At 35.2% G+C, this 19,277-nt stretch overlaps 1 protein-coding gene across 7 annotated transcripts in view; it reads right to left on the bottom strand.

Annotated features, from left to right (window-relative positions):
- NOVA1 (NOVA alternative splicing regulator 1) overlaps positions 1-19,277 on the bottom strand; it is a 151,341-nt gene that overhangs the window by 102,252 nt on the left and 29,812 nt on the right. Inside the window, exon 1 of one of the 7 annotated variants that reach the window (XM_040560590.1) lies at positions 6,461-6,676. The exons of the other annotated variants lie outside the window; for them this stretch is intronic. The gene's annotated coding sequence lies outside the window, so the exon portion shown is untranslated. Of the gene's footprint in view, positions 1-6,460; positions 6,677-19,277 lie in introns of those variants that run through there. 7 annotated transcript variants of the gene reach the window in all.

Below are 19,277 nucleotides of genomic sequence, written 5' to 3' on the forward strand. Positions count from 1 at the left end.
TACAACATGCCAATCATACAACAGTTACTTTTAACAGTCAGAAGGGCTTGTGTTTTAGTTTAAAATCTATTCCAATAACAAAATCAAGAACTTCTGTGCATCCGTAAACGTATGTATCATATGCTTACGTAAGACTGAACTGTGCAACATTTGTTTATTTATTCTTTGTTAGACCACAAAGCTTTCATCGGCTGTTTTGGGACATAAAATCGTACTTCATAGCATATTTCACAGAGAAAGTGCATGCAAGTACACACAATGCAGACTATAGTCAGACAATAAACTAAAACATAACTGAGGCAGATGCACCTATAACATAAATAGGGATGCCACCCAGCCTCAGTAGTAGAGCTTTAAAGTCTCAGTAGAAAATCCTTGGTTAAGTCTTGCAACAGTTTAAAAAAATAAAAAAATGTCTACGACTAATATGACAAAATAGCCTAGTAAGTCTCACTGTTTCAGAGATGCTGGGAAGAGCCTTTTATTTAATTAGCTTTTGACAGGAGGACACTATTAAGTTGAGGAGGTTAGGGAAAGACTATCTGACTTTTTTGTGTAAAATTTCAAAGACGTATCCCATTCAAATAACTACAAATTATGTTGACTTCAATTGCTGGCAAATGACAGCAACCTTTCATTAATGGCAAAGAAGTTTAATGAATTTCATAATATTGATTTTACCAAAAGCAGAAAGCATAGAATTTATAAAAAGTAGATTTGATTTTTGACAACTTAACCTGTATCTCAATCTTAATGCTACTATAAATGAAAAAATAAGAAAAAATGTAACAAAAGATAATGACTACCTCTGTCCACTATAAACTAGTTCGATATTCTATTATACTTTGAACTTGGACTACCACTGGTCTATCATTAGTAGGTAAGAGGTGATCTGGTGAGAAAATCTTATTGCAATTCAGGCTGAATTAGCTCACACTACTAATACTTTGAAGACTACCTATAAGACTAACTATTATCTATTATTAAATATCTTTAGTAAAATACTTTGTCTAAATTGAAAAACAGTCATAATTTCTTAACTGTTTTATCTGGCATTTTGATAACTTTCCAATTACCACAATTTGGTACCCATGGACTACATTCAACTGCTTGTTATTAATTTGGACAGCCAAGGGAAAGCTAAAGCACCAAATAACCATTTGCTTATTTTATACTAATCACCCACATAGCCACCCCTAAACTAGATTCAAGGACATTGTTAAAGCAGAATGGGAAAATTAGATTACCTTTAAACATTAGGAACACTTAATTGTCAAGAAAAGCACGAAGTTCTCCATGTGTCAAGGCTACAAAATGTGAGTAATAGCAAAGAATGAATCATAGATGGGCTGCTAAGTGTATCAACCAATGATTATATGCAAGGTAATTATGATCTTGTTACAGAAGCTATTAAAAGACACTAGAGTTGATAATTAAATAGTATATTACAACCCTCTGAAGGGCAACTTTGTCAATATTAGTTAATTCAGGAAATAAAAACATCACTGTTTGAATGAGTCTTTTCATTTGTAAGCAGAAATAACTGATTTTTTCTATATAATATAAAAAACAGAAAAATATGCCTGTAAAACAGATTTACTCAACACTAAACTAATTTATAAGAAAATTATAACACTAAATGTTAACCATATAAGATTATCTGAAAGCACAGATTGTATTAGTTGACATACTTTTGATGTATTAAATACAGGGGTTCTTCAAGACATGGTTAATCCAGGTGCTAGGAAGTCTTACAATCAAAACTAGCGTGTGTTTGTTTTTTAAGTTCTGTTCTTTATGCAGACTGAAATCATACGTAAAACCTTTTCCCTATGAAGTACATACTGTTTACCATACAGGCGCCATTAGGAAGGTGAACATATACTGCAAAGAAGCTTTTATCAGGCCTATTTATAAACAGGAAAGCAAAGTTCATACACCGTTCAGTTTGAAGTAATTCTTATTCAGACTGTTCTAAAGACACTCAGAAGCCAATTGTCCTGTAAAAATTTGGCTAAATACTGTATTAGCTAGCCATCCAGTGTTCCCACGTAGCCCTAGTGATTCACAGAATCATAGAATATCCCGAGTTGGAAGGGACCCATAAGGATCATCAAGTACAACTCCTGGCACTGCGCAGGTCTGCTCAAAAGTTTAGACCATGTGACTAGGTGCACAGTCCAATCACTTCTTAAATTCAGACAGGCTTGGTGCAGTGACTACTTCACAGGGGAGCCTGTTCCAGAGTGTGACCACCCTCTCTGTGAAGAACCTCTTCCTGATGTCCAGCCTAAACTTCCCCTGCCTCAGCTTCACACCGTTCCCACAGGTCCTGTCACTGGTGATAACAGAGAATAGGTCACCTCCCTCTCCACTCCCCCTCGCAAGGAAGTTGTAGACTGCGATGAGGTCCCCCCTCAGCCTCCTCTTCTCCAGGCTGAACAGGCCCAGTGACCTCAGCCGCTCCTCATATGTCTTCCCTTCACCATCTTCGTCACCCTCCTCTGGACACTCTCCAACAGTTTAATGTCCTTTTTGTACTGTGGTGCCCAGAACTGCACACAGTACTCGAGGTGAGGCCGCACCAGCGCAGAGTGGAGTGGGACAATCACTTCCCTCGACCGACTAGCAATGCCGTGCTTGATGCACCCCAGGATACGGTTGGCCCTCCTGGCTGCCGGGGCACACTGCTGGCTCATATTCAACTTGCTGTCAACCACAACCCCCAGATCCCTCTCTGCAGGGCTGCTCTCCAGCGTCTCGTCGCCCAGGCTGTATATATAGCCAGGGTTGCCCCATCCCAGGTGCAGGACCCGGCACTTGCTTTTGTTAAACTTCATGTGGTTGGTGATCACCCAGCTCTCCAATCTGTCCAGATCTCTCTGCAAGGCCTTTCCACCCTCAACCGAGTCCACAACTCCTCCAAGTTTAGTGTCGTCGGCAAATTTGCTCAAAACACCTTCTAGTCCTACATCCAAATCATTTATAAAAACATTGAAGAGGACTGGCCCTAAAATGGAGCCTTGAGGGACCCCACTAGTGACCACCCACCAGCCAGATGTGGCCCCATTTACCACAACCCTTTGAGCCCTGCCTGTCAGCCAACTGCTCACCCATCGTATGATGTTTTTGACGATTCACACGTATGATGATTCACACTGTAAAATGTAAACACTTTCAGAGCAATGAGATGGAATTGTTTGCTCTCAAGATAATGAAGCTTTAATTAGAAAAATTTATTCTTTTTTTTAAAAAAAACAAAAACCAAGGAGTCATAAGTTTTTGCAAATTGAATGCAAGTTTGCAATGCATGTTATACATCTATGAGCATCTTGCTGAGAACAAGAACATTTACTCAGGAACAGGTGAAGCAAATAAAAAACCACAAAGATTCCTCCTCCCACCTCTAAGTTCATGCCACTAATAAATAGCATTTCTCACACTTAAAACAATCATAGTTGGTCACTATAATTTACTAAATCTAGGCAGGAAACTGTAGATTAACTATTATAAAATGAAATCTTTTCAGCAATGCAAATGTTACTGTGATGATACAACTCTCTACACTGACTTTACACCATATACAGAGTCAAATTCAAGGTTGTTGGTCCAGCATCCAATCCTTTAGAGATGCTTTTAAGCTACTGATCTCTTTAATAATACAGTTTCCAAGAAATATAAAGTAGCTGACCAAATGCAGTAGACAAACTGGAGTCTCATTAAAAAAACAAAACAGAATTCAGAATTCATTAACTATATATCACAGACTCAAAATTAAAATAAAACAGGCTTGACATGGGACAACTATTTTCGTAGTCATATTCTGATGAAAAGATGTAGAAGAAAGCTTAATTTTGTTTCTTAACTACTAAAAGGCACACACTGATTCCACAGGGAAGGACTTTAAGGTTTGTCACCAACTCAGTAGGTTATAAACAAAAAGCAAACAGTACAATCACAAAACTTTAGTGTTCAAATGTGTAAGATAGTTCACTTTAGAATATTAATATAGGATCATCTTAATAACTTCAAGAAGTAGCTATTTAATGAATTACCTGAAGTGGTAATTCCAGTCTCATTTTCATATAGGCTTAGATGACTGCAGCAAGAACCAAGGCAACCACCCACAACCACTCAGTAGAGAGTAAAAAGATTCCAAGTAGTACACAAGAATTCAGATGGAGTGGAACAAGTGCAAGTCTAATAGTTTAACCTAGATGATAATAATAGGTTTGCAATTTTAAAATAAAGTCTCAAAAATTCTACCTACTTCAGTTGCATTAATCTGTCTCATCAGCCAGCACCACTTGCTTGCTACATGGCTGTGATTAAGAAAAGTTTATTCCAACCCACATCTTAATTTCTTTAAATAACACAGCAAACACTGAGGTAATTTAGCTCAAAAGTTGTGATGATTCAACCACCTATCACCTAAAGCAGGTAGTTTCCCAAAAAGACCAAAACTGTAAAAGTAAGAGAAATTATCTACATAGATAAAAGTGATAACATTCAAGTTATCAGTTAACTTTCCCCAAAATGAGAAATGTATTTATTAATTAGGCCTTCAGTACATTTCACTACAGTAGTTATCAACATAGCTTCCAAACAGAGATCCATTGGCATACTGCTATAAAGTCTAAATGAATCCTCAGTAATTACCACTGGCCACGGCAAAGTGACATATAACTTCAACACACCAAAGACTTAATTGATCAAAGCAGGATGAGTCAGCCAGAGAAGGTAGGACATTTTCAGACCTCTGTAACCACTCCAAAGTACTTAATTAGGATAAATCTATTCAGTATTTGCAGTGTAACATACGGAAAATTTGTCACAGTAAAGTTTGATTTCAATCTGAAGTATAATTAATAAAAACTGTATCCACTACTCAGAAATTATGTCTTTCGATGCTTTAAGATTTTCCCAATTACAGTTACAGAAATCTAAACATTATGCTGCAATGGATTCTGAAGTTAAACTTTTGAGTTTCCTGAATTTAATTTCTCTGAAGAACCTTTCACCATTGATACACTGATCTCTCTTGTTGCTAATCAACTGAGCATGATTTTTAACGATCATCATAAAAAGAAAATAAATGTGTCAAACGATCAATAGTTATAAATGAAAGGTTTCTTCATGGTATATTGTATGTTCAACACAAAAAAAATACCACAGCTTGCATTACTTCCCAGACTTTGCAAGCCTGTAATTCTGGTGAGTGGGACAGTAGATCAGTGGCAGATGCCTGGTGCTCCCTCTGCCCTAGGAGTTTGTGATTCAGATTATAAATCCTGTTTTGCTTCTTCAAGGGCAATGAGGCCAAAAATCAGGCCCATGAGACAGTCACAGTACTTGCAATTTTGCACTAATATACTGACAAAAAATCAGATATTGGATTCAAGGGCACTTTTTTTTTTTTTTTTTTTTTGCTATAAGTATACAAAGATTCTTCACATACAAAACTGGATAGTACTAACTAGATGGTGAAATGATCTTAATTTTATTTGTGATTTGGCAGCTCTGATATCAACACAAAATTTAAAGATTTCAAATAGAAAGATACAGAAATAGAAATGTAATAGAAAAATGTAAGTTTTTGTAATAGAAACATACATGTTTGTGAAATGGCACAGATCAATTACTGAAATTACTTTTGGATTTCTTACAAACTTCAGTTCTATTTCAACTTCAGTTTCAAGTTTAGTAACTCTGCAGGTCAAGCAGGGACTTTAAATACTTTAATCTCATATTTGCTGCTAAAATTTGTCAAGTTCTTAGACAAAATTAAACAATCTACATAGAAAATATAGACTGGTTCAGAAGGATAGGCAGACAAGCAGCAGTGGAGGGGAGGGGCACACAGAAAAGAGGGCTCTTCTACGTAGTCATCATTACTGTATCTTCCCCTCTCTTCAGAGATATTCAAAAATTACGTTACAAAGGTTTTCTATAGTAGTTCTTCTACAGCAGTTCTGCTGTCAATGTAAGACCTCAAGTATAGAAAGACTTCATCGCTCCTTTAAATGCAGCAACTTTCTACAGTTATTTTCCATCAGTCATCTAATAAAAGAGTAGGAGGTTTTTTAGTTTAATCAACAATAGATTAAGAATACAACATTAATACTGCCAGAAAGACTTTCCTTTTTAATTCTCTGCATATAAAGAAAACAAATAGTTTTCCTATTTTAAGCAGTTTAACAGCTTCTGAAAGTCTCCAATGAGACTCTCTTAATAGCAAGCTTCTTCAAATGGCTCTGCACCTATAGTCCATTCTTTATAAACATGCAGCATCTGCCCCAGGGGATTAAAACTTCTAATCTAATTTTTGAAGTGATGTGAGACAACAATACACTAAGAGAACTTTACCATCATGTGGGAATTAGTCTGGATACAACTTATTCTGCAAAACAGATGCTGTTCAGACCATAGTTTTGGTATACGCTTTTAACTAGAATCTTACTTTTGTCTTAAGAGTTACCCCTCGTTCTCTTGCTTCTGTAGGCTGCTTTTTGGAGTGGAAGCTCTGATGCAAAAACTGTCTCCTCACAGCTAAGTAAAGCTAACTGTTACCCTGTAAGCATTAAAAAATAACACTTTTTTTATAATTACTGAAGAACGCTTTTAGGAGTATATCTAGACTGTTACAAATCAACAAATGGGGATCAAAATTACACATGAAGAAAACACACTATGTCATGCTTTTATAAAAACATACTAAATATACATATTTTAAGACCACAAAACAACTTTGTAAGAAAATAGAGAATTTAATGATTTTTGATCTTTCCATGTATGTACATCATTAAAAAAAAAGAAAATGAAAAATTAAAGCCAAAATTTTACTTCTATACTGGACTTCATCATTGCTAAATATATGAATGCATGTTTGGTGGTTTTTTTTTTTTGGTTTTGAAAACTTATTTCAACCTTTAAGAAACAAGTGACTGTAAATTCATAAAATCAGCCATCATAACAGTAAAGTTCTGTGTATCAAATTAAACATATGGACATATATGCTCAATTCTGAATTAAAACTGCACCTTATCCTGTACATGTATGCATGTAAGAGAGAGAACATGAACAAGAGACCACATGCCTGTGCATCTAAGAGGGAGGCAGACTATACAGGGCTGCTTACTAAAAATATTCTCCAAGTTACATACATGTAAAAGAAAAGGTGCATTACCAATACATATTGAAACTGCAAAATTCTAAACACAGCATGCTGTCACTAAAAACTACGTACAAGTATGCATCAATATCCTCTGTGAAACCAAACAAAAATATCAGCAAATTCATGATCATTTCTGACTTCGTATAAGCATTTTCATTCATGCCGCTTGTACAGAAAACATTTAAGATGGAACACAGAAGTACTATAAACATAACTATATACTAAATAGATAAGTACTACACATATGTATATGTAAAAAATATAGCTTTGAAACAAGAACCAAGCCCAAGATATTGAGCTATCAATATACAGAGGATTTCTTCTGATTTGTAACTTATTTCTTGAAGTCATCAATAAAATACCATGAAGCTCCTCTACACTATATCAATTCCACAATCTACGCTATATCAATTCCACAATCTACGCTATATCAATTCCACAAGAGCAGGCTCTCAAATTAACAACCTACTGCCTTGCTATTTTCATTTAGTCAACTTTTTTAAACCAGGTGGAGGGTGTAGGGAGAGACTATTGTTCTTGCTCCTATTTATTCACACAAACTGGTCATACTATCTCAAAAACTCAGACATTAGATTATGTAGGATTTGGGTTTTTAAAAAACTTTTTCCTCTCTCTTAAATGCAACAAAAGGACCAACATATCACAGTAAAATCTAAAATAACAAATGTAAAAGCAGTCTTGCCTTTACTGATGTTGCAGTCCATACTCCATGCAAGCGAAAAATAATACAATGCTATAAGCATGAGGATCTAATTCATACTGAAAACATATGAAAGGTTCTCGCTAGCCAAACAGCAGTGGACTATAAATGCAGATGGGCAAAATCAGAGTTAATGAAAACAAAATGTCTTTCAGATAAAAACACGGAAAATTTAACTGCATGCACCTTACAAAACAAGGTGAGCTAAATCAGAGTTACACGTTAAGATACTTTAAATGGTACTTATCTGTGGTAAGTACTTAAAACTAACAACAAATACATGTAATATAAAAATAAATGCAATATTAATTTACAATTTCAGGCCTTTTTTTGTACAGAAGAACACATTAACTTCCTTAAGTGAACAGTTCCTTTGAAATGGGGATGTGTTAGCTAATTGATTTTTCAATCTCAATCTCTTTGCTCCTCTGCTAGTATTCAAGTATTAAAAATATTTCTGAAACTGATGCAGGTACAATAGCAAATAAAACCTTTATGTGCCTGAAATTCTTGCCAGTTTAGCTCCTTTTTGTGTGTCTTACAAATTATTACAAATGATTCTCTGATCTTGGGATTTGTTGAATATTTTCAGAAATGAGCTAAAAATAAGTCAGTGTTAAAAAGTAGGGTTGCCAGTTCTTTCATGGTCCCAGAAAACGAAGAGGAAGTTGGCAGGATCAGCTCAGCTCCACTTTGCTCCTGAAAAATACAAAATACCAGCGTCCACTGGATCATTGGGTCCTTTGCACTCTAGTACTAATGAAAAAGATTTTGGTGATGACGATCATAATGGTGCTTTAATATGGAGTAAGACAGATTTGTCAGTAGGTGTGATCTTTCCTTTTAGGGTTTCATGCCCTAAATATGTATTATTTATAAATTGAGGGAAAACAGTGCTTTGCAAAATAATAAGCATACTAGGACCTCACTTTTGGTTATTATTACATAAATAAAGATAAACAGTTAGGAAAAAATGAATTGAATTTTATTAAAATTAAGAAGTCAAGACTGTATATACCTGTTTTATTCCTTTTTTATTTACTGAAAGTGACATTCTGATTGTTAATCTCACATATACACTAGAAATATCTAATTGAAACAAAGGTTGAGATCCTCCAAAAGGATCATAAAAATTCTCCCCTCACAATGCAATCAACAGTATAATTCTTTTGCTAGAGGCAAATATAAGCTTAATAAAAACACAAAGCACTGGCATCTCACTAGTAATATCTAGATGTGTTAACTAAACCAGGACTTCCAAAACATCCATGGAAAAGTTAGAGATGACATCTGTAGAAGTTCTGCTGGACAAGTCCTCTCACAACTGGAATCAAAACTGAAACCATATCTGTTATACAAGTCAAAAAAAACTTTGCCAAAAATTTTTAGCTTAGAAAAAAGGGCCTTACAACAATAAAAAAATATAGGTTAGGGTAATAAATGCTTATTACTCTGTACCTGTTCAGCTACTGTCAAAGCAACAAAACTGCTCCTGCATGCAGAAGCACACAGATTCAATAAATTTTGTAATTAACCACTTTGCTAGGAAAGTCCATTAGTCTTCCATTTACTCAAAACTGGCCAAATTTTGTTGTGACCTAAGAAATTTACCTAAACTCAAACAGGTTAGTTTTTTAAAAAGTAACTAGAATCTATAAAAATAGGTATCTATTTTACTAGGTAACATAGTGATTGCTATGTAACTTAGAGTGCCTATTAAAAGCAAAAAGATCATTGAAAAAATAAATATAGTTTGCATACATACCTCACTACTCAATAAGCCGTATAATATATCCTGTTAAGATGTTCAACTGCAACATAAATTTAAAACCTGGACTACAGCATTACCCCGATCAACAGTGAAAAGCAGGTACATATACCAAGCAAAAGGAAAAATTACCTTAGCTACTGATATTGAACTTCATATTGAAACAGCCTCAATTTCCATACCAGCACTAACATACTCATGTATAATTATCTTAAGATTCTAATTTGATTTTAAATTAAGTTTTACTATTGCAAGAAAATGTGCCACACTTCAATTCAGTCTACAAAAAAAAGTGTTAATCCAACCTCTCTCATCACAGTGCACCAACACAGATACAACAACATGAATTTCTAAATATGCAAAATAAGTTCCACAGCTTGCATATTCTTCTGCAATTCCTTTTTCAGTATCTGTCATGGGAATGCCAACAGGTAGATAACAGAAATGTTAATTAGAGGCTGTAAACCTAATTCCCAATACACTGTGCAAATTCTTGTTTACCAACTGCAAACAGATGCTTTAGCAGAATAAAAAGTTACATTGCATATAACAGGTTCTTTACTTAAATTCATGAAAATGATTCAAAGTAAAAAAAAAAAAAAAAAAAGCAACTTCAAATGTCCAGGTTCTTAATGTAAAGGAAAAAGGACTAACCATAAACCCAAAAGATTTAAGAAACAGGTCATCTTCTAATTTCATTCTATTGGGTAATTATAGCATTATAATAGGCAACAGCTCACTTTGATTTTGATTTTTTCCAACTTCCACAAGCATCATACTGGGTGAAATCTTCACCCCCCACTCAATAACAAAATATCAAGACAGCTAGAATTTTACCCTATAAAATAGTCTTGGCACTGTTTAATAGCTTGAGTAGGGTAAAGAGAAGTACAAATAACTCTATGAATGCTCTCCTGTAACATTTTCTCAAGGAGGAAAAATAAAAAAATAAAATAAAGCGAAGAACACATTTTATATCAAAAATAGGGAATGTCACAACATGGAGAATAATTACCAATAATTACCCATAGTCTATGCCTTTAAGCATTAATAGAAAGCTAACTACAACCTGTATGAATTAGCCTCCCAAACTACTTCCAGTTTACTGTCAAGGAGCACCAGTTCCTTCCTCATTCTGTAACCTGAGTACCAAATTCCTGTGTCAAGGTCTGGAGCCCCCAGCACAAGAAAGATGTTCATTTGTTAGAACGGATCCAGAGGAGAGCCACAAAGATGATCAAGAGGTTGGAGCACCTCTCCTATGAAGAAAGGCTGAGAGAACTGGGGATGTTCAGCCTGGAGAAGAGAAGGCTCCGGGGAGACCTCATTGCAGTCTTTCAATACTTAAAGGGGGGTTATACAAAAAGATGGAGAAGGACTCTTTACTTGAGTACATAATGATAGGACAAGGGGAAATGGTCTTAAACTAAAAGGCGATACATTTAGACTAGACATTAGGAGGAAATTCTTCACTCTAAGGAAGGTGAAGCACTAGAACAGGTTGCCAAGAGAAGATGTGGATGCCCCATCCCTGGAGGTGTTCATGGCCAGACTGGATGGGGCTTGGCCAACCTGGTCTAGTGGGTGGCATCCCTGCCTGTGGCAGGGGGGTTGGAACTAGATGATCTTTAAGGTCCCTTCCAACCCAAGCCATTCTATGATTGGCTACAGCACAAGGAATTAGGAGAAATATTGTAAATCCAAAAAAAAAAAAAAGATAATTTCTAGAGAGAAAAGAAAAAAGAATGACAAGCTATTAGGGCAGTTCTTGAACAGATGTATATTCCTTTCCATGTTAAATTTTTTTCTGCTGCTCATAATGCTGATTTTTAATTACATTGAAATTCATGATGTTCTGTGGCTTATAAGACCTTTAAGTTAATTATAGCTTAGTAAAAGTACAGCTATTTTGGCCATTTCTTGTATATCTGTTAAGATACACAATACTATTGCAAAATATTTTTAGAGGACTTTTCATTTAAGCAAAACTTGTAAATCAAATTTTAAGAGATACTGAGATACTGCAACACCATTATAACAGCAGCATTTAATTTTACAGAGCACAGATGAACACAAAAAAATCAAAAGGCAATATTGGAACAAAAAATTATAGTTTCAGAAAATTATAGGTCAAACAGAGTACACATATGGATGACAAAAGGATTTTTTTTTTTTTTTTTTAATTTATCTGCCATTTTTTTTTGCAGGAAGCAAAACAGTGCTGAGAAACTTATCGATACAACTTTTATACCGCAGAACACCATTACCTATAACATTCTTTACTTGCTTGAATCTGAGACCCAACAATACTATTATGGAAAATGAGTAAGCAGTCACTCACAGGAGGAAATTTGTAAAAGAACGTAAGAAAGAACAAAGTTTTTAGCAGTACAAAAAGGAATATATAGAACAGCATAGAATACTTTCACAAGGCTTAAAAGTTTTCACCTATCCACTACTGAACTTTTTAATATGATAAAATTTCATATGATAAACACATGGCATGTCCATATCTGATATTTGGTAGATCGCAGATACTATGCAAGGGATGCATATGAAAGCAAGGCATGAGTTGCTTTCAAGTCTGACAGAAGTTGACAAAGAATAGGGTGAAGTCTGCATCCAGTTATGACTGCACCTTTGAAATTCACCAACATTTTTTTGTTTTTGTTTTTTAAATATTTAGATAGGTATACATAACATTTCTTGTATTTACCACTCACTTTGGTGCCTGGTAAAATTATGGAGAAAATTATTGCAGGAGTTATAGAAAAACACCAGAAAGACAATGCAGTCGTTGGTCACAGCCAACATGGGTTCACAAGGGGAAAGCCCTATTTAACAAACTTAATTTCTTTTTATGACCAGGTCACTCATCTAGCTGACCAAGGTAAGTCAGTTGCTTATTTTTTTTTTTTTTTCCAGTTTTGAAATGCAAGAAATCTACTCAAAGCCCTATATATTTAAATGGCAACAAGTTTTAAACTAGTTTAAAGAACCCCACAATTTACAATTTCTACAGAGGCGCAAGTCCTATGGGAAATACAATAAACGGTTGGAGATTTTTGTTTGTTGTTGTTTGTTTTTTTGTTATTGTTTGTGGGTTTTTTTTTTTTGCTTAGTAATGTTATCTTGAGAAAATCTGTGATAACTCTGCTCAGATTTACCAAAACTTGCACATTGCATCCATCCTGTCCAAACTGAATATTGGATTGTAAAGATTGTGCTGAATTCTCAAAGTAACAAGATCTACACCAGATAATTTTAAAGTTGATTAAAAAACATATCTTTTTTAAATTACTGTATGAAGCTAAAAATAACTTTTATTTAGAAGGCAACTGGTCAAACTGCAGCACAATTGGATTCAAATGCCCAAACCGTGCTTTGGCAATTGGGACTTTAAAATTAAGGAAACCTTAGAATAGTGAGAACAAGCCTATAAACTGCTTTTTTTTTTTTTTTTTTTTTTGATACTGTAAGCTTTATTTGATGACTCTGCCTACGTATTAAAAAAAAACAACAAAAAAAAAACCACCACCACCACCAGAAATAAATGGGGGTGGGAGACGAGGTGTAATCCATCAAGTGTAATCATCAACATAAACATTACATGCCTGCCAGAAATTCCCATATCTTACAAGTACTCTAAACTGTCTGTTCTCATTCATACACAAATGCAGAAATCTGGGGAAAAAATGCCAACAGGGTAGCTCTTAATCTGTGACAAAAAATTGAGAATGCCTTTTTTGTCATGCTAGAAAATTATACAGTGGCACAGTATCACAAACATTTTTGAAAAAGAAAAAGCAAACAAAAAATAAATTAAAAACACTTCCAATATAAATGCAAATAACATAATTTTAGTGTAATTTCTTAAATGTTCATTATAATTTAGGGCTCACTGAACCTAAAATCAAATTACTGTGCAACAGATATTAGTTTTCTTTTCTGCACTAATGGCAAGGCAAGAAGGGAGGTCAGCCCATATAAGATGAAGAACACATAGGTTTTTAATTACAAAATGTGAACAGGAAGATTAAATTCACCATAGTTTTAACCATAAGAAGAGAAATACATATTAGTCCAACTTAAAGTGAGAAATGTGATTACTGACAAATTTGAGTAAATTTTCAATACTTTTCAACAAAATTTTCTGTTCTGTCTTATTAACAGGTGCATACAAGGTTCTGGTGATAAGTAATGTTAAAACAGGAACATTAAAAAGAAACTTAGAAAAAAATCCAAGTAGATTTCTGTATTTGAGCCACCTACAAATGAGCTGTTTCACCATACTAGTAAATTCTAGAAAGGATAACCCAAGAAAAAGCAAACAACAACAAAAAATGTTTACCATTAGGAACATTTTTAACCTGTAAATCAAACATGTTGCTAACAGTTGAAGTCTATCACACAGGCAATGCAAGAAATAAATCTAGCTGTGTAACTAGCTACACTTGCTTTCAACACATACAGGAGGCATTTCCAGTTGCTAGGATATTATGTAGTGTATTAAGTTACATGTAAACATCCTCGCAGAGATCATATACAGAGCTTGTCATAACATTCAAGAAGGGTAAAAGCTTTATACAGACTACTGTGTTCATAAAATAATTCTGTGTAAGGGTTTGATTTATTCAAACCCTTTCAGAACCTCCAAAAACTATAGAAAAACTGCAACAAAAAATCAGTCACGAGAGTTTAAAAGAAAGCATTAAAGAGTCTCCTATTTAGGCTTACTCTCTTACTTCCCCTCTGTTGCTGAGTGTCCTTTGTCTTCCTCATGCCCAAAGATTTAACACATACAATTAAATAAACCACAATTAAATAAAAAAAATGATTACTTGGCTTTCGACTGAAGATCATTACAGATTTCTTTCAATCCACCTTGTCCATTTCTGAAACTATTTAGAATTTACTTGTTTTTCCACTAATATCTACGTTTCCCTACCTTATTAAGATATATTTAGACTGTCTCATATACAAGACCTAAACCCTGAAGGATTTGAGGACTGTGGGAATAAATTTTGCTTCACTACTTCCTCAATTTCAAAAGACTCCAATATTACACTCTAATTATGGGCATTAAAACTTGGATGACACGTGTCCCTACAACCTTTGCTAGAAACTCAAAGAAGCCTCAGAAAACTCCTATGAATCACGATTAGTCACATCCTCAGATTATTCAACCTTTATCCATTTATCTTGTTTAAATTCTCCAAATGTTAGTACCAAATCTGAAGGAACCAGAGATATCCAGTGGTGCATTTGTGCCCTTAGACCAACCATCTACCCAGACACATTTCAGCTGCATTTAAGGGTTGGACCAGATGTTCAATATAGTATGCTTTCTGGCTTCCATGAACAAAATCTTGCAAAGGCCAAATGGGACAATGACCAACCCAATCGGGTTTCCTGACTAACCTGTTACTAAAACTCAGGAATGTTTTTGGAGCTGTACATATCACACATAGTTACATTACTCAGATGTAAGCATTTTATTTGTTCCCTTAGCAAATGGTACTTTACCATAATATAAAGTTCCAGAAGCAGCATAGGATATCAAGTCGGCATCTGCTTCAGCCTTGTTTGTTAAGAGTTGAGAATACTTTTACGTGATTAAAGGACAACACTTGACCTCTCTGATGCAAGTATCTAACCAATATTTGCATCATACTACAACACGGAAGCTGAAGTATATTCTTTTTTAGGCCACTGATCAGCACCTACATAACCTCTCAATTCAATAATTGCACTTACCCTTACCAGTATATGAAAGCAGCAACATAAAGAAATGCTACATCAGATCACAATTTACCACATGCTTAATTTACATTTCAGTGTTTTACTCACTGCTGACTTTGTACTACAGTGGAGTACAAACACGAAATATAAAACTCTATATACAACTTGAACTTCACGAATCTGCATTGTCTAGTATAAATGTAAGCCCCAAACCAGCTAAAATCCAATAATTAAGTTGAGTGAAAAGTTAGTTCTCTTGAACTTCATACAAAAACACAGAATGCGCTTCTACCACAGACTTACAGCAAACAGTACCATGCATACTGTATTGAGAAGACACGGCCTTCAATTATAAGGTAAGGAACTTACCTGTATGATGTAATGACAGTGTAAGAGTGGTTAGAATGTGAATAAAAAGGTGTTTTTCAAGGGAGAGAGAAAAGAAGTAACAACTTACCTGAAAAGCAAAAACTATACAAATGCAGATTCAAAGGAAATAGCCCACATCCTAGCAAAAGCAAAAAAAAAAAAAAAAAAAAAATGCAAATCTCCATCCCCTCATACTTAGCTGCTTTTATATATCTATTTTCATAAATGCTTTCTTACTGAACATCATGCAAATACTGCAACTGCAAACTACAGGACACTGCACTAGGGAGCTCAAACTCTATCAAAGCAGGTAATTAAAAATGAATTATCTTTTCAATAAAGACTCTTTAAAAAAAGCATAAACACTTGTATCTTAGACAAATTTGTTTTAGCGTGACTATAGCCATTGCACATTCAGATTTCTATATTGCAAATTGGGATTATCAATATCAAGTGTATGGCCAGGTATGAAGTAATCAAAATGTAGCTGTTTTTTCTCTCATATGTATTATCTCCTATTACAATATGGCACAGGTGTTCCTCATGATTTTACAGACCGATGTTAGCAAAAAAAATACTGTAATAATAATTAATATTTACATGAGTGTCAGCACAAGTGTTATATGCCACTACACTTAAGTCAAATACATGCCTTAATTGCGTTAATGTAATTCATTATATTCCATTAATACCTTAAAAACTAGATTTCAATACATTTTCCACAAATATTAATGAAAAAGAATAATAAATCAAAGACATAAAATACAGCACCTTTTCATTTCATTACAGAAAAGATTATAATCTTTATATTAAAGATATGCACCTCCTTTAACTGCTTGTTTTTCAAACAACATAATGACCTAAGGAGAAACGATATCGTTTCTTAGAACTTTTTTAAATGAAGGTCAAGATAAATTTACTGTTCAATTACTATTCAAACCCTGAGGCTCATTGATACATGCTTATTAAAGACACCAGCAATATTTCATTTGTTCTTTACTTTTATATAATGTTCTGCAAAAATACTGCATTATCACCTAACTTACAAACATGAACATTGTCTAATACATTTAATCATTAATTATACAAATTACTATAGCTTTACACCTTCATTTTCACGTTTACAATGGACTAAGTTGCTTAAACCATAAATGTGTTAAAAAATTTTAAACTAAAAACATATCAAAGAAATACAAAACAATTAGCAGAAAATATGTTAGATGCTGCTTTACTGAAGACGGTTTCTATGAAGGAAATTTAAAGAAGCCGAATTCTGAGGAAGAGTGGTAGCATCAAACCACGCCACTTTGTGTCAAATGGATTTGAAATACAGGCATAGCAAAAGAGCTAAAAGTCAAAGTAATTATCTTAGAACCAGATTCAGTACCCTTTATTAGTAGGAGAATATCCAGGACCAGTTTTAACATAATAAAGGAAAAAGTACTACTGTTTTATCTTATGTGTGTATCAGTCATACCAAGAAAAATCATTCAGTACTCATCTTGTCTAACTCCTACTAGACTTTATCCTTCTGGACAAAATGTTCAGCATACAGCTAGCTAGGCAAATACATAATATGATGGGTGAACAATTGACTGCCAGGTCAAGCTCAGAGGGTTATATTAAATGGGGTTACATCAGGCTGGCGGACAGTCACTAGTGGGGTTCCCCAGGGCTCCATTTTAGGGCCAGTTCTCTTCAATGGTGATTTTCATAAACGACTTGATGCACAACTTGAAGGTATACTAAATAAGTTTGCAGATGTCACTAAATTGGGAGGAGCTGTTGACTCCCAACTTGCAGAGGGATCTAGACAAATTAGAGAGCTGGACAATCACCAACAATATGAATTTTAATAAGAGCAACTGCAGAATTCTACACCTGGAAAGCGGCAACCCTGTACAGACACGGGGATGAGAGGCTGGAGGGCAGCCCCACATAAAGGGATCTGGTGGTTTTGGTCAACAGCAAGTTGAGTCAATACACCCTGGCAGCCAAAAGGGCCAACCATACCTGGGGTGCAGGCACAGCATTGCTAGCCAGTCAAGGGAAGAGACTGTCCTGTTCTGCTCTGAGCTCATGCAGCCTCACCTTGAGTACTGTGTATGGTTTTGGGCATCACAGTATAAGAAGGGCATAAAAATATTAGAGAGTGCCCAAAGGAGGGATGGTGAACGCTCTATCTGAGAAGATGTATGAGGAATGGCTGAAGTCACTTGGATTGTTCAGCCCAGAGCAGATGAGCCCGAGGGGAGGCCTCATGGCAGCCTGCAGCTCCCTCATGAGGGGAGCAGAGGGGCAGGTGCTGAGCTCTGCTCTCTGGGGACAGCGACAGGACCCGAGGGAACGGGATGGAGCTGGGACAGGGGAAGGTCAGGCTGGGTGTTAGGGAAAGATTCTTCACTGAGAGGGTGGTCAGGCACTGGGACAGGCTGCCCAGTGAAGTTCGAGTTCAGGAAGCGTTTGGACAATGCTCTCAGACATATGGTCTGATTTTTGGGTGGTCCTGTGTGGAGCCAGGAGTTGGACTCAATGATCCTTGGGGGTCCCTTCCAACTCACGATATTCTATGATTCTACAATTCTATTTTTTCCATAAAGTAGAACAAGTATCAAGCAAAGATCCTTAATCTTATTAGTCTCCAGAACCAGTTATGCATCAATAAAGCATAAAAGCTCCTAACTTTTTGTTGTTGTTTTAGTCTACCCCTTGAAAATTTGGTCAGATTTGCAACAAAGTGGTGGAAAAAAACAATCCATTTCCACAGAACAATAGCTATGATTTCAAGTTCTTAAATCAATGAAGATGGTTAGCCAGGAACTTATTAGAATATGAGCAGGGCTCTCAAATTTACTATAATCAGTTATAATCATCAACAATAATAGGAACACCTTGCAGGATGTAAATGCTGCTCAAACCACTACTTTGCAAGGATATGGATATCATATCACAACAAGGAAAGCTTTACAACTTTTCTAAAAATCAGAAACATATATTCTTAGTTCCATGTTAAATACACCCAAACAGCTTTCTTTAAATTTATATGCTATTTTCTGACATGCTACTGCTCAGGAGTATACCTACCAGACAGTAGTTACATAGTGCTATGCTATCTTATAGGCCCAGTAACAGAAAGACTTCCCTGATTAGTTCAAAGGTATGCCCAGAACAAAGAAGAAAATTGCAAAAATAAAGATGGTTTCTCTTTAAAGCCAGCTTTACGCTTCCCACTGAGATGGGACAGACAAAAGGGAAAGCAAGAGCAAAAGCACACATGAGAAAATGCGTGCAAGATGAGGGGAAGGAGAGGGTGAAGAGAGGAAAAAATGAAAAGGGAAGAAGAAAGGGGAGGGATCCTATTCTTTGTGTGTCTGATTTGCACCCTAAGACCTATTTTACATAAATGTTTAGCAGTCACCATTTAACCATATTAATGAGACTTACAGATTGAACACAGTTTGTGCTACATAATACTACATAAGTACTTTTAAAATGATTTTGTA

The sequence above is a fragment of the Cygnus olor genome, chromosome 5, assembly GCF_009769625.2.
Source record: "Cygnus olor isolate bCygOlo1 chromosome 5, bCygOlo1.pri.v2, whole genome shotgun sequence".
NCBI classification, from domain to species: domain Eukaryota; kingdom Metazoa; phylum Chordata; class Aves; order Anseriformes; family Anatidae; genus Cygnus; species Cygnus olor.